General features: G+C 44.5%; 1 long non-coding RNA gene across 2 annotated transcripts in view; it reads right to left on the bottom strand.

Annotated features, from left to right (window-relative positions):
* The window catches only part of LOC307222234, a 47,836-nt gene that overhangs the window by 25,130 nt on the left and 7,476 nt on the right, over nucleotides 1-15,230 (bottom strand). The window lies entirely within an intron of this gene.

Here is a 15,230-nt window from a genome sequence, read left to right as displayed (position 1 = left end):
AGCATGTGGTTAAGGTGTGTGTGTCTGTGTGTGTGGTGCCTATTTCATTTGTTGGACCCATGGCCATGAGTAAGTAGCTCCAGAGCCAATTGTAGGCGGAGCCCTTCCTCTACACAGATGCAAGGGCAAAAGATCGGAGGAAGGGAGAGGACTGGCAGTGCCATCCCTTGGGTCAGTTAAAATTAAGAAGCTGGCAGGTGAGGGTAAGGTTGATTGAGGTTATGTGGCACTGTGCCTCATTCGTCCTGAGGCATTAGCCGATTCCTGTGCATAGCTTTGGGTACAGCCCAAAGCAGTCCCTTCCCCCCATCTACTCCTCTGACCTTCGCAATGCAATTCAATTTTTCAAATACTTCTTTATTATTTTGCACAATACTTAAATTATCATCACGTATACCATAAATGAAATCAAATTCTAAATAAAAAGAAAAAGGGAAATGGAAAGGGGGGAAAGGAAAAAAGGAAAGAAATGGGAAAAAATGAAAACAAAGCATTTTCATTCCATATTATGTCCATATTTTGGGATTATGTAAATCCCTTGACTTCCTTCCATTCCCTCCCCTGGTTCTTTTGTAATTTTTTATATTATACATGTCTATAATTTTCTTATCATTAATTTTTCTGATTTTGTACAAGCGTTTTCTAAAACCCTACTATTGTATTTATTTTGTTACAATGCTTTAGTAAATATGCAATAAACATTTTTTATAATTGTTGTCTTCTTGATTTCGTAGTCTTCCAGTTAATCTAGCCCCTTCAGCATATTCCATTAATTTACGTTGCCTGTCTTCTTTAGTTGGGGCTTGTTCTTCTTTCCACTGTTGGGCTATCAATGTCCGTGCAGCTGTTGTTGCATACATAAACAAACTTTTGTGTTCTTTTGGTATATCCATTCCAATTATATCTATTAAGAAAGCTTCTGGGGGCTTTTACGAAGGTTATTTTTAACATTTTTTTCAACTCATAAATCACTTCCCCCAAACTTATCATAATCTTACATTTACACTACATATGGAAGAATGAACCTTCTACTTCTTTACACTTCCAACACTTATTATCTTTTGTTTTGTACATTTTTGATAATTTAACTGGAGTTGAATACCATATATACATCATTTCACCATACATGCAGTAAATTTTATATCATTTTTCCATAGTCTTTTCCAGTCCTCCATTTGTATATTATGTCCCATGTCTTTTGCCCATTTTATCATTACACATTTGACCTCCTCATCCTTTGTTTCCCATTCCATCAAAATAATCTGCATTTTTTATAGTAATTTATATTCACTATCTAGTATTTCTCTGTTGAATCTTGAAATTTTGTATGTAAATCCTTTCTTTTTATCATTTTAAAATATTTAATTTAATTGAAAATATTGTAGCCAGTCTGTTACCTTTTCTTTTAATCATTATATTCTTTTAATTTTAATTTATTGTCCAATTCCGTTAAAAGCTCTCAATATGTTACCCAATTGGATTTTATATTTACTTTTCTCAATGCTATTGCTTCCAGTGGCAAAAGCCACCATGGTGTTTTTTGTTTTAATAAATCTTTATATTTTTCCCAAACTTTGAAAATCCCCTTTCTCATTATATGATTCTGGAAGCTTCTACGTACCTTGGCCTTCTGACACCACAAGTATGCATGCCAACCAAATCTGTTGTTGTGTCCTTCTAAATCTAATAAGTCTACATTCTTCAATGTTATCCAATCCCGTATCTAGCACAAACAAGAGGCTTTATAGTACAATTTTATATCTGGTAGCGAGACGCCTCCTCTTTCTTTTAGATGTGTTAATAATTTATATTTTATTCTTGGCTTCTTGCCCCTCCAGATAAATCTTGTAATATCTCTCTGCCACTCTTTAAAACAGTTTACATTACTTATTACCAGGATTGATTGAAATAGAAATAACATTTTTGCCAATACATTCATCTTTATTGCTGCTATCCTACCTAATAGGGATAGATTCATAGATTCTAGTTTCTTTTTATTTATTTCATATTTTTTCATAATTATATTTAAATATATTAATATTTTTTGCTGTTAACCATATTCCCAAATATTTCACTTTTTTATATATATTTATATCTGTCACCAGCTGTAACTTTTTTTTATCTTGTTCTAGCATATTTTTTTACTAGGAGCTTTGGTTTATTTTTATTTAATTTAAAGTCTGTTATCTGTCCAACGTTTTGTATTTTTTCTATTTCCTTTACTAATGAATTGGTTGGGTCTTCCACCGTGATCACTAAATCATCTGCAAATGCCTTTAATTTATATGACTTATTTCCTACCGTTATTCCTCTAATCTCATCATCTACTCTTATATCTCTCACCACTACTTCTAGAATTAAAATAAACAACAGGGGCAGCAAGGGACATCCCTGTCTTGTTCCATTTAGTAATTTTACACTTTTCTGCAATTACATTATTAATTATTAATCTTGCTTGTTGCTCTGAATATATGACTTCTATTCTTTTAAATGTTTCTCCAAAATCCATTTCTTCCAGAACCTTTAACATAAAGGTACAGGAAATATTATCTTTTTTTTTCCTTATAATTTTTTATTGGTTTTCCATTAATTATACATATATACAGTCTGGATTACATAAGTTACATATAACATAACTGTTACAAGAATCATATATATAATACACAGTTATTTTGGGCTCCACCGAGCCTCGGACTTCCCTTCACTTCGTTGGTAAGTATCAGATCATTTCTAAAGTTACGTGTTTTATCTCCTTTACATATTTGCCAAACACTGTTAGAGTTGTTCTAACCCTGCCAGAGTCATCGAAGTTCTATACTTATCTCTTATATACGTCAGATATTTGTTCCAATTTTCATGAAACTTCCGGTCATCCTGGTCTCTTAGTCTTCCTGTTATTCTAGCTAGTTCAGCATAATTTATCATCTTGGTCTGCCAGTCATTTATAGTAGGTATTAATTCCATTTTCCAACTTTGGGCTAACATAGTTCTAGCGGCCGTTGTGGCATATAGAAACAGATTTTTATCCTCTTTTTTTGATTTCCTTGCCAACTATTCCTAGCAGGAAAGCTTCAGGCTTTTTGGGAAAAGTATACTTAAATTTTTTTTTAAGTTCGTTTTAAATCAGTTCCCAAAAGCCTTTTACTTTACTGCATGTCCACCACATATGATACCATTCTATCAAAGGTACAGGAAATATTATCAAATGCTTTTTCTGCATCTACAAACATCAATGCCACCTGTTTCTCATTCCTTACTTCCAGGTATTCAATAATATCAATTACATTCTGACATAGGAAGAAAAATGGGGTCTCATCAAGAAATTCAGCTTCTTAGGGAAGACTGGACCTTCAGAAAGAGCACATTTTTGAGGCTCAAACCGGTCGGGAAATAAACAGAGACCAGGCCAGGCTATACGGAAAGCAAATCGGCTATAAGCCTGATCTTTATTTTTAAAAAACAGGACTGTTGGCAACAGTGTTCACACTCACATAACAGGTGACAGAGAGAACCCAGAACAAAAGGTGATTCTTACTATTATACCCTTTAATTTCTATACAGATTTATGGTAATCACAAACAGAAGACGTCAGAAGAGGCACAGTGAGGGGATTAGAACAGGTAAGTGGTGTGTCGGAAGGGGGTAGAAACTTGGTAATGGTGGTGTCATTATTTGTGAATGTTGTAAACAAAAGGCTTGGGCTGGTTCCTGCTTCCCAGCAATACTGTTAATGGTCAGGTTTTTCCTTTATTTACAGGAAAACTGCGGAGCTGTCGGGCTTCTCGATAAGGAAATTGAAGACAGGGTTTGGGAGTTACTTATTTGTACGGGTGTGATGCCCTAGTCTACATTTCTTTATTTGAATAAAAACATCTAGACTTGTGTATTTGTGTGTGTGTTCATTGCAGACTCAGTAGATGGCACTGGATGGTAGTCTGACAGTTTGTAAGCAGCAGGAAGCCAATTTTCCAATTCGGTTACAAAGTTTGATACAAAGTTATAAAAAACATAGTACATAACGATACAAATTTATATAAAAGCATAAAAATCACTAAGCAGTAGGGAAATCGATACAGAGAGTGAACTATGTTTAACTACACAAAAGTAGCAGTTTTAAAGATACAGCTACACAGAGTCACATAGCAGACAGTAAAGGCAATAGGCATAAGGGCATAGTTTGGTCTGTATATAAATTTATTTAGGGGACCCTGCTCTGGTAGTTGATTCTCTTATAACACATTCCTTATATTATCTTTCATTTGTCTTCCTGGTAGAAATCCTGTTTGATCTTGATTAATTATTTCTAATAATATATTTTTCATTTTATTAGCTAATATATTTGCATACAATTTATAATCAGCTCGGAAGAATATATTTGCATACAATTTCCTTCCAGCTCGGAGGAATCTGTCTACATCGGCAGGGAGTATCCGATCGAAGTGGTCCAATACTAGACCCGAGGACAGTCGAGGGGCCTCCAGTTCAGCTACTGTATCCAAATTGGCAGGGAGGTCATGGCGGAGCAGCAAGACTTTCTCCACAAAAAAGCTTGCAAATGCCTCACAGCTATGGGTTAAATTCATATTTAAATTTGGCAGTTCCTCTAGGGTTGTTAGAGACCTAATTATTCTAAAAAGTTGCGCCAGGCGAGAGCTAGTGGATGCAATGGAAGCTGAGAAGTAAAACTTCTTTGGAGCTTTCACTGCCATCTCATAGGCTTTCATAAGCATCCTATAAGATGTCCTTGAGGCTCCGTCACGAGCACATCACCATTCTCGTTCTAGCCATCTGAGGTCCTGCTTCATTTTCCGGAGCTCCTCAGTAAACCAGGGGGCCCGGTTTCGGTGGCGTCGCAGAGGGTGCTTAGGTGCAATCTCATTGATGGCCACCAAGAGCTGATTATTCCAGTTCTTGACAAGCTCATTTAGTGAGCCACCAGGGGGAGCAGGGTCCCATAAGGCCTGATGAAATCCATCAGAATCCACCAGCCTTCGCAGGCCAGACCAAAAAGGCTTGCCACCCAAGCGGGTTGGGGGCGGGAAGTCAATCCTGGCTTTCAGAGCGTAGTGATTAGACCATGGCACTTCCACAAGTGAGGACATGATCACATCTATACCCGCAGCAAAAATCAAATCCAGTGTGTTTCCTGCTTGGTGTGTGGGACCCAAAAGAAACTGAGAGAGCCCTAATGTCACCATGGAAGACACCAGGTCCAGAGCCTGTGAGGAGGGGGTGGCATCAGTATGGACGATGAAGTCCCCCAAAACCAGTAGGTTAGGGAACTCCAAGGCCCAGCCTGTCACCACATCCAACAGGCCTGACAGGGTGGCTGCTGGTGTGCTAGATGGTTGGTACAGCAGCCAGACAGCCAAGCTCTCCTTGGTGCCCCACACTAGGCCAACACATTCAATGCCGGAGATTGATGATGATGGCAGAGCCCTGAAAGAGCAATCCTTCCGGATTAACAACGCTACCCATCCCCCCGTCCCCGACCCACAGTCCACGACAGGTGGAGGACGGAGAAACCCAGGGGTGCTATCTCATGCAGTGTGACTACTTTGCCTTCAAGCACCCAGGCCTCCATCACACAAGCCAGGCAACCCCAAGCAAGATAAAAAAAAGTCTCTCATGGTGTCAGTTTTATTGCCTCTAGACCGGGCATTGCACAACACCAGTGATGGAGGTGGATAATCCCTGTTCACCCGACTTCCGGGTTAGCGCTGCCGATTAATGGCGGATTCCCTCCGAGCTCCGGAGGGAATCGGCTCCGCAGGATCGGGTCTTGTCCGCGCCGGCGACGCGGGGACCCTTAAAAATCACAGGCGCGGATGCCTGTGAACGTGGTGACTCGGCGGGCACCATTTGCGCCCCCCCAAACCACGAAGGAGCCTTTTTAAAGGCTCAGGAACGGGGACGGGGGACGGCGCGGTGCTGTGAGTCGATTGCTCCTTCTGCGGAGCGAAGCCGCATGCCATTGCCGGAGAAGCGCTGACTTTTTCCTTGAAACATTCGGACTCAAAAACAAGAACCCGTGAGTAAACATGGAATTTGGATCTTAAACAAATTTTTCCTGAATTGGGAACGAGCGGGGAAGGGTCAAAAAGGAAGTCGCCCCCCCCCTTTGAGTAGATATTCTAACGCAAAGAGCTTGCAACTTAAGGTCGAGAGAACTTTTTTTTTTAAAAAAAAAAACTTCACGGCTTGACGCTATAAACTTTACCGGAGGATAAACTTGACGTTTGGAGCTAAAGTTTCACCCCCCCAGAACCCGGGGACGCCCCGTGAGAGAACCTGTTGAGGAACTATTGAAGATTTTGACAGCTGTCAAAATAGCTGTCAAAAGGAAAGGATAAAGGGGACTTTGTCTTTGTTGCATCTGCTGGCTATATTTGTTGCAACTTCTAGAAAATAAGGGAGAGCAGCTACAAATTAACTTACTGACTGGTTTTTAAACTGAGAGACACTGTAAAAATGGCTGAAAGAAGCAATAATCAGACTAAACTCAACAAAATACTGGCTCTCCTGGGAAAGTTACAAGATCAGACAGATGTTTTGACTACAAATGCGAACACCCTGGCCCTGGCAGTAAACAACATTGCTGAAGCTGACAGGGAGTGGAGGCAGGAAGTTTATATACATCAACAACAAGAGGAATTTGAGAGTCACGAGACTGTGGATTGTGAGGAAAAGGAAGGTGGACTGGTAATTTTGCAGATGTCAAGGGAGAATTACAGCTTGGGGCCTGGCATGCAGACAACAAAGGAGAATAAAAACTTGAGGTGGAAAGTTTGGACTGAGTTGGAAATTGCAAATTTGAGAGTGGAACACCTCATTAGTATTAATCTTAAATATGGAGGGCCAACTGGAAAAATCATGGATCTTGTTGGGTCAGAGCCCCTTCGAGCCTTGGGGCTTAACCTAAAGGACTATCCAAGAGGCCGGCAGAGAGGAACTGAGGGTGACTTGAGAGCCTCGGACGTGAGATCTCCAGGTTAAACAGTATTGATTGATGAACATTTATTGGGGACTAAACCGGGAAAGGGGGGTTGGAGTTTGGTAATCCAAAGGGTACAGAATTCTTAATTACTTACTTTTAATTTGTTTTGATATTTGTATGGAAGTTGGGAAAGCTATGGAAGGGAAATATTGATGGGGCATAGATTGGAAGGGGTTTGAGCATCAACACATCTCAAAATCCTTTGCCTGTAGTATCTACCCCCACCACCATACCTCCCTTGCCCTTCAACAGTAGTGATCCCAAACCCCATGTTGGCCTCCTCTATAAAGGAATGATATCCCCTCACTAACAAGTTGTCCCTGGACCAGGTCTCCTGAATCAGAAGGGTACAATGTTGAGATACAAAATCCGCAGGACAAACATCCCCAATAGGTGCAGCCCATTCCGCCGCACCCCAGGCAAGGAGGGTGGCCCCACAGTGGCCCACTAGCTGTCAATTCCTCCCTCCCTCATGGGATGGCCGAGGGGCTGTTAACTGAAGCTGCAGCAACTGCAGCTAGCAGCTGCCTCTGTAGCAGAGACCTCCGAATTCCAAAAACAGACAGCAGTGGATGAGTTCGCAAAAAAACAACAACACACAAGCTAGGGGTGCTGAGAGGAGATGAAGGCAGTGCTGAGGGGTTTGTGGAAAAGAGTGGCTCTATGTCCCAGAGGGGGAATTACAAGCCAAGGTCTGAGGTTAGTGCCATGACAACCCCACAACCCCACAGTCTGGCATTTCAGGCTGTATAGGATGCTATACCAGGTGATGAGGCAGTTTTGGTGGCTGAGGGTGAAAGAGGAGACAAAGGAGTATGTACAAGTCTGTTAGTGGGTGAAGAGGCCCAGGGAAGCACCTGCAGGATTTCTCCAACCACTACCGACCCCACATGGACCATGGGAGACAATAGCTATGGATTTCATCACTGATCTACCAGAGTCACAGCGGCAGACAGTGATGTGGCTGGTGGTAGACCTGTTCTCAAAGATGGCACACTTGGTGCCATGCAAGAAGCTGCCAATAGCACAGGAGAAAGCACAGCTCTTTGTGGATCATGTGTTCAAACTGCAAGGATTACCCTTGAGGGTAATCTCAGATTGACGAGCTCAGTTTACCTGGCAATTTTGGAAGAAGGTCGTCCAGCTGCTCGAGGCAGAGGTGTGCCTCACCTTGGCAAGGCACCCACAGACAAACAGGGAATCAGAAAGGACGAATGCCATGTTGAAGCAATACTTCAGGTGCTATGTGAATTATCAAAAAGATGACTGGGTGTCCAAGTTACCCGTGGCGGAGTTTGTATACAACAATGCCCTTCATGCGTCTTGACAGCAAACTCGCTTTTTGCCAGTCACAGGTGCCTTTCCATCACAGGTAGACAGTCTTTCAGTGCAAGCTGTGGAAGAGTTCGTTGAAAAGATGGCAGCTATGCAGAGTTGGTTAAAGGAGCAATTGGACTTGACTAAAGAGTCATACAAGAAAGGGGCAGATAAGCATAGCAACCAGGTAGAGAGATAAAGGTGTGGTTGTCCACAAGAGATTTGCCCCAGAAAGGTAGATGCAGGCAGTTGGATCCTCAGCATGTGGGGCCCAGAACAGATCAATCTGGTGATGTTCCAGCTTAGGTTACCAGCTTCCATGAAAATACACCCTGTGTTCCACAGAGCACTGTTATCACCAGAACTTTCTGCACACCTTTACCAGAACCCTAGGGAAGCTGTAGTGGTGGAGGGAGAAGAGGAGTTCAAAGTGGTGCAGATTTTGGACTCTTGCTGGAGGAGGAGGAAGCTTACAGTATCTGATAGAGTGGAAGGGTTATGGACCAGGAGATAGTTCCTGGGAATTTGCAGAGCACATCCATGCTCCAGAACTATAGAGGGAATTTCACCACAGTCACCCCAACAAACCTAGACCCAGAGGGTGGAGGGGGGGAGTGTGAGGAGAATCAGAACTTACAGGGTTAAACAGTTCTGTGTGACGTCTCACATTCTGAGGCGTGGTTATGTTCACATACGGGAATCTTTCTTTGTGTGTGTTTTTCCTTTCGTTTTTGGCTGAGAGATGAAAGGATGTCCGCTCTCTCACCGTGCTGATTTATGATGTTTTTCTTCTCATTAAAAGGCTGTTGGAGATTAGCAAGGAGCCTGTATTCAGTCTGATTTATTATCCACACACAAGGCAACACTTTCTGCTGCTACAAAACTCTGCTAAGAACTTTGCTAAGAGAGCTCAAGTTTTTTCTATCGGCACAGGCATCCATCGGCACAGGGGAAGCGTGCTGGGCGCCATCTTATCTCACAGGTTATGAGAGCTAGCCAAGCTTTGGAAGCTGTTGCCACGTCGTGCCTGTGTGTGTGGGAGAAGCCAGCTAGAGCTCCTGCCTAACGTTTGAGGCAGTGAAGCTTGCTGGGGAGGATCTCATCTTCAGGACTGGGTGCCAAGAGGAGCTGCTGTTACGTGAGTAGGTTCAGCCCCGGGGGAGAAGATGGCAGATGGCCAGGAGTCCTACTCAGTCCCCTTCGAAAAATTAGATGGGAGAAACTGGGAGGAGTGGTCAAGGAAGCTGAAGGCCTGGCTGGTAGCCAAGGATCTGTGGGAGGCGATCCAACAGCCCCCACAGCAAGCTGCAGCCGGAGATGCAGCAGCGGTTGTTGCAGCTGCCCAAGCCTCACAGAGGAAAAACCAGAAAGCCCTAGGAGCTATAGTGCTCAGTTTGGAGGGCTCACAGCTACCTCTGGTGGAAGGTCTTGAGACTGCTCACGAGGCCTACCAGGCACTAGAGAGAGTGCACCACAGGACCACAGCTGGGGCAAAGATCCACACCACCAGAAGCTTGTTTGAGCTGAAGCTGCGTTCTGGTGATAGCATCAGACAGCATGTGACTAAGATGCTCTCTGTTTTCAACAAGCTGAGACTGTTGCAAGTCAACTTTACTGAGGAACTGAAAGTTTATATTTTGCTCAGCTCCTTGGACAAAAGTTATGACAATTTGTGTCTAACTTTGGAATCGATGAATCCAGCGGATCTTACGCTGCAGTATGTGACTGGTCGTTTGTGTGACGAGGAGGAACGCTGTCTCAGAGAGGGCCAAGCTGGCTCAGGGTGCCCTGCCAGTAGCAGAGGGGGGGCCATGCCAGAAGGCACAGTTCAGGCTTTTTCCACTCGTCGTTGTTTTGTCTGCGCGTCTGTTGACCATCTGTGTCGGTCCTGTCCGAGGAGAGCCAGAGAGGCTGGGCAGGATGTCTCCAAGGTTGCTTCCCATGGCAGTCAGCCAGGTTTCCATGGCAGCCAGTCTAGGAGAGGAGGCCAGCGTGGGAATGCGAAGGGAGGACGTGACAGAGGAAGTGAGAAGGACGGTTCTTCTTATCACCTAGCTGCCTCCATGGCAACGCTGCGAGACAACTCCAGTGAGGGCAGCATGCTGTGTTGGGTCATCGACTCAGGAGCCAGCCATCACCTATGCCATCGCCATCTAGTGGCGAAATGTGGAACTGCAGGGCTGTTTCAACTGGGAAAACAGTCACTCTTGCTGATGGCTCACAGAGACAATTAACCACTGTTGGCAATGTGTTTGTTTCTTTTTTACAGGCAGAGCTGGAGGTCTACATTGTGCCAGGAATGAAGTGTCTTTTATCTGTATCTGCTCTTGTAAAGGAGGGTTATAAGGTTTGCTTTGAAAATGATGTCTGTTCTATTTCCAGGGGTGGGAAACAACTGGTCAATGTTGCATGTCAGAACAACCTCTTTGTTCTGGAGACACCTCTGGAGGGTAAGGGGGACACGGAGACAGCACAGGCGCAGTGTGCTAACGTTCCCACACATGATTCGTGTGCTCACTTGTGGCACAGGAGAATGTTGCACAGCTGTTGGAAATATATCCAGAAGTTGCCCGAATGCACTGAAGGTTGCAAGATGAAAGCATGTGGTAAATTCTTGGATTGTAGGGCATGCAAAAGAGCAAAGATAAAAAGGTGCAGTTATCCCAGATCGGAGAGGGTAACCACAAGGCCTTTTGAGCTTGTGCATACAGACCTTTGTGGACCCATGCCAGTGCCGAGTCTGGGCGGGGCCAGGTATGCGCTCACTCTGACAGATGATTATTTGAGGAACGGCTGGGTTTTCTTGCTGAAACGGAAAAGCGAGGCGGCGCAACTGATCAAAGACTGGGTTGCGGCGGTGGAACTACAGTTTTCCACCAAGGTGCAGAGTTTTCAGAGTGACCGAGGCAGAGAGTTCACCGGGCCTGCTCTGCAGAGTTTCTTCCACCAGAAAGGGATAAGTCACAGGTTGACGGTTGCTTTTTCTCCTCAGGAGAATGGCGTAGCGGAGCGCAGGAACAGAACGATAGCTGAGACAGCTGACGCTCTACTGTTTGACTCTGGTTTGCCTCAGAGCTTTTGGGCCAAAGCTTGTGGGTTGGTTTAGCGCAGTGCGAACCTGAGAGTTTTGAGGAGGTTCAACAGTTGCCTGAAGCAGAAGCCAGGAAGTGGCAAGAGGCAATGGGAAAGGAGTTGAACTCAATGAGGTCCTTAGGTGTGTTCTCCACCACAAAGCTGCCAGAGGGCAAGCAGGCCGTGAGCTGTCGTTGGGTTTACAGGATTAAGCCCACAGCGTCTGGAGAACCACAGTACAAGGCGAGGCTTGTAGCCAGAGGGTTCACGCAGAGAAGGGGGCTGCATTACACTGAGGTGTATGCTCCTACATCTCAGAGTGAGACTCTGTGCGTGCTTTTAGCAGTAGCTGCTCAAAGAGGGCACCAAGTGCACCACTTTGATGTGGATGTGGCTTATTTGAACTCAGATCTGAAGGAGGATCTGTACATGCTACCTCCTCCAGGGTTTGAGGGCAATGAGCCAGGTGTTGTGTGGCAACTACACAAGTCAATTTATGGTTGAAACAGTCAGCCAGAAATTGGAACATGTGCCTGAATGAAGCTCTGGAAAGTTTGGGTTTCCGGAAGAGTCTTGCAGACAGTTGCCTGTACCTGAAGGGTTCAGGAGAGACACAGGAAGCGATTCTGGTGTTTGTAGATGATATTCTGTACGTGGCACAGACAGGTAGACAGGTGCAAGGTTTTGCCGAAGAGCTTGGTAAGAAGTTTAAGCTCAAAAACCTTGGTCCCGTTCAGGTTTATCTAGGCGTTAGGATAGACAGGTCTGAGAACGGGAGTTTCTTGCTCAGTCAGAAAGGCAAGATTGAGCAGTTGCTTGAGAAGTTCCGGATGTCTGACTGTGCAGGGGTCAGAACGCCCATGGAGACCAACTTCGTGAAGGACAGTCAGCTTGGGGAGCGTTCTGAGTTCCAAAACCCTGAGGTGTTTCAGTCAGCGCTAGGGAGTCTGTTGTATCTCTCTCAGTGGAGCAGACCAGACATAGCGTTTGCTGTGAATCTGCTCAGCAGGGAGGCTACAAAGCCCAGTGTGAATGCCTGGCAAGGCATCAAGAGAGTGTTGAGGTATTTGCAGGATACCAAAGAGTTTTGCCTCACGTTGTCAGCTGAAGGTGACGCACGGCTTACGTGCTGGAGTGACAGCGATTGGGCTTCTCTTGGAGACAGGAAGTCTGTGTCTGGGCTGGTGGTAAAGTTTGGGGAATCCCTGGTTGGGTGGCAGTCCCAGAAGCAAAGTCTTATTGCACTTTCTTCCACTGAGGCTGAGTTCAGTGCGTTGTCAGATTTGTGCAGGGAGTTGGACTTCTACCAGTGCTTGATCCAAGAGATTTGTGGGGATTGTTGCTTGCCCATAACTGTTTGGGGAGTCAATCAATCTTGTCTTAGGTTGGCAGAATCTGGACAGTTCAAGTCCAGAACCATGCATTTGGACATACGTTTCAAGAATGTATGTCAGAGTGTCCAGGCAGGTTGGATACGGCTCAAGTATTGTTCGAGCCAGGAGAACCTATCTGATGGGTTTACTAAACCCTTGACCTTCCAGTGACATGGGGAGTTCTGTGAAGGGTTGTGTTTGGGGTGAGTTGTACTCACAGTTTCCCTCAGGATGCGAGACAAGATGGGGTGTGAGGAGAATCAGAACTTACAGGGTTAAACATCTGTGTGACGTCTCACAGAACTGTTAAACCGTGTAAGTTCTGATTCTCCTCACAGGGAGAAGAGGAGGAGGAGCCAACAGTGTGGTGCGGCAGCTAAAAAAGCCAATGCAATTCCAGGCTGCATCAATAGGAGTATAGCATCTAGATCAAGGGAAGTAATAGTGCCACTGTATTCTGCTCTGGTCAGACCTCACCTGGAGTACTGTGTCCAGTTCTGGGCACCACAGTTCAAGAAGGACACGGACAAACTGGAACATGTCCAGAGGAGGGCAACCAAAATGGTCAAAGGCCTGGAAACAATGCCTTATGAGGAACGGCTAAGGGAGCTGGGCATGTTTAGCCTGGAGAAGAGGAGGTTAAGGGGTGATATGATAGCCATGTTCAAATATATCAAAGGATGTCACATAGAGGAGGGAGAAAGGTTGTTTTCTGCTGCTCCAGAGAAGCGGACACGGAGCAATGGTTCCAAACTACAAGAAAGAAGATTCCACCTAAACATTAGGAAGAACTTCCTGACAGTAAGAGCTGTTCGACAGTGGAATTTGCTGCCAAGGAGTGTGGTGGAGTCTCCTTCTTTGGAGGTCTTTAAGCAGAGGCTTGACAACCATATGTCAGGAGTGCTCTGATGGTGTTTCCTGCTTGGCAGGGGGTGGGACTCGATGGCCCTTGTGGTCTCTTCCAACTCTATGATTCTATGATTCTATGAGAGTTATGTAGGGGGTGGTTGTGTCAGGAACATGGCTCAGCCGAGCACAGGGTAACAGGCAGAGTTGAGCCAAGTGAGAGAGAGACCTTTCTGCAGACAAAAGTTGGCTGTTAGAGATGGGAATGGAGAACTCGACCCCCTCTTCATGAAGAAGTCACTGACACAGATAGCTCTTAAGCAGAGGGAAAGTTAGGAGGCAGTCAGAGTGTTACTAGGCAACCAGAAGAGAGGCAGAGGACAGAGACTGTGTCTTGTGGAAGTGGGGAGGGGGAAGTCCAACCTCTCACTCCTTGTTCTCGGAAACTGGACAAGGACAAAGTGCAATGGAAAGTCAAGAGGAGAAGGGTGGGAATCTGCTGTCCTTCCTTCTGTGAGAGGGGCGGAGATTCAGACTGACCAACTCCTTTAATGAGAGGAGGCTAGAAGCCATGCTCTGGATGTGTTTTTGTACATAAAAGTACCATAAAACTGCCGGAGTGTCATTAATTTTTATCGATGGTTGTTTGCCTGCCTGAGATCAGTACACCTGTGATTCTCCAGCTGATCAAAAACTATGGAAGTATAGCCAGAGATATGAGTGAGTTTTTTCTTGGTATGAACTTTCATGTGCATGCATGAAGAAGTGTACATGCACACAAAAGCTCATACCAAGAACAAACTTAGTTGGTCACTAAGCTGCTACAGGACATTTTGTTTATTTGTTTATTTATTTATTTTTATTTTATATATATTACACATACCCATTGAACTTGATGAGGCTGTGGATTTTATGTAGATAAGTGCAGGACTGCAGGATGTGTTTCAGGGGCTCTGTGTCTATTATTGCTATACTACTGTTTGCCTGACAGCTGCCAGTAAAAATGCCAGAAGTTCCTTAGAATGGAAGCTCTTGTCTGAGCCCTGAAATAAAGGTAGTATTGATTAATCTAATAGATACCTAATTATCATGTTGCATTGTTATATCAAAGCATTATTGTAAGCCAAAGACAGAATAGCAAATAAGGAGCTGTCCTCTTAAATTAAGATATATAATACATAATTCCCCCCATTATTTCAAATCCAGGATTGTGATGCAGCACAACAAATCTTCCAATGGCAATGGCATTGAAGACCTAATTGCCTCCATTGTTTCAGCATGTCCAGGAAACAAATATGCCTCTTAAATCCTATGTCAGACAGTGAATCCATGCCAGAGGTAAAACTTCATTTGCAGTCTTATCCACATACACATTGAACTCAATGAGAGTGTGGATTTTGTGTAGATAAGCACAGGACTGCAGGATGTGTTTCAGAGGCTGTGTGTCTAGGCATTCAGGCTATGCTATCAGATCCTTCAAGTGTCCCAATTTAATCAGGACATCCTGAATTGGCAGAAGCTGCTCCGGCTTCTGATCCCAATCCGGGATGTCCTGATTTTCCCAGAGGCCACTCTGAGCTGTGCTGCATCTCTAGGCTATGGGAAAGGAAGAGGTCAACAGCAAG

The sequence above is a fragment of the Podarcis cretensis genome (genome assembly GCF_951804945.1).
Source record: "Podarcis cretensis genome assembly, chromosome: 8".
NCBI lineage: Eukaryota > Metazoa > Chordata > Lepidosauria > Squamata > Lacertidae > Podarcis > Podarcis cretensis.
This window is presented reverse-complemented; position numbering and strand designations above follow the sequence as displayed.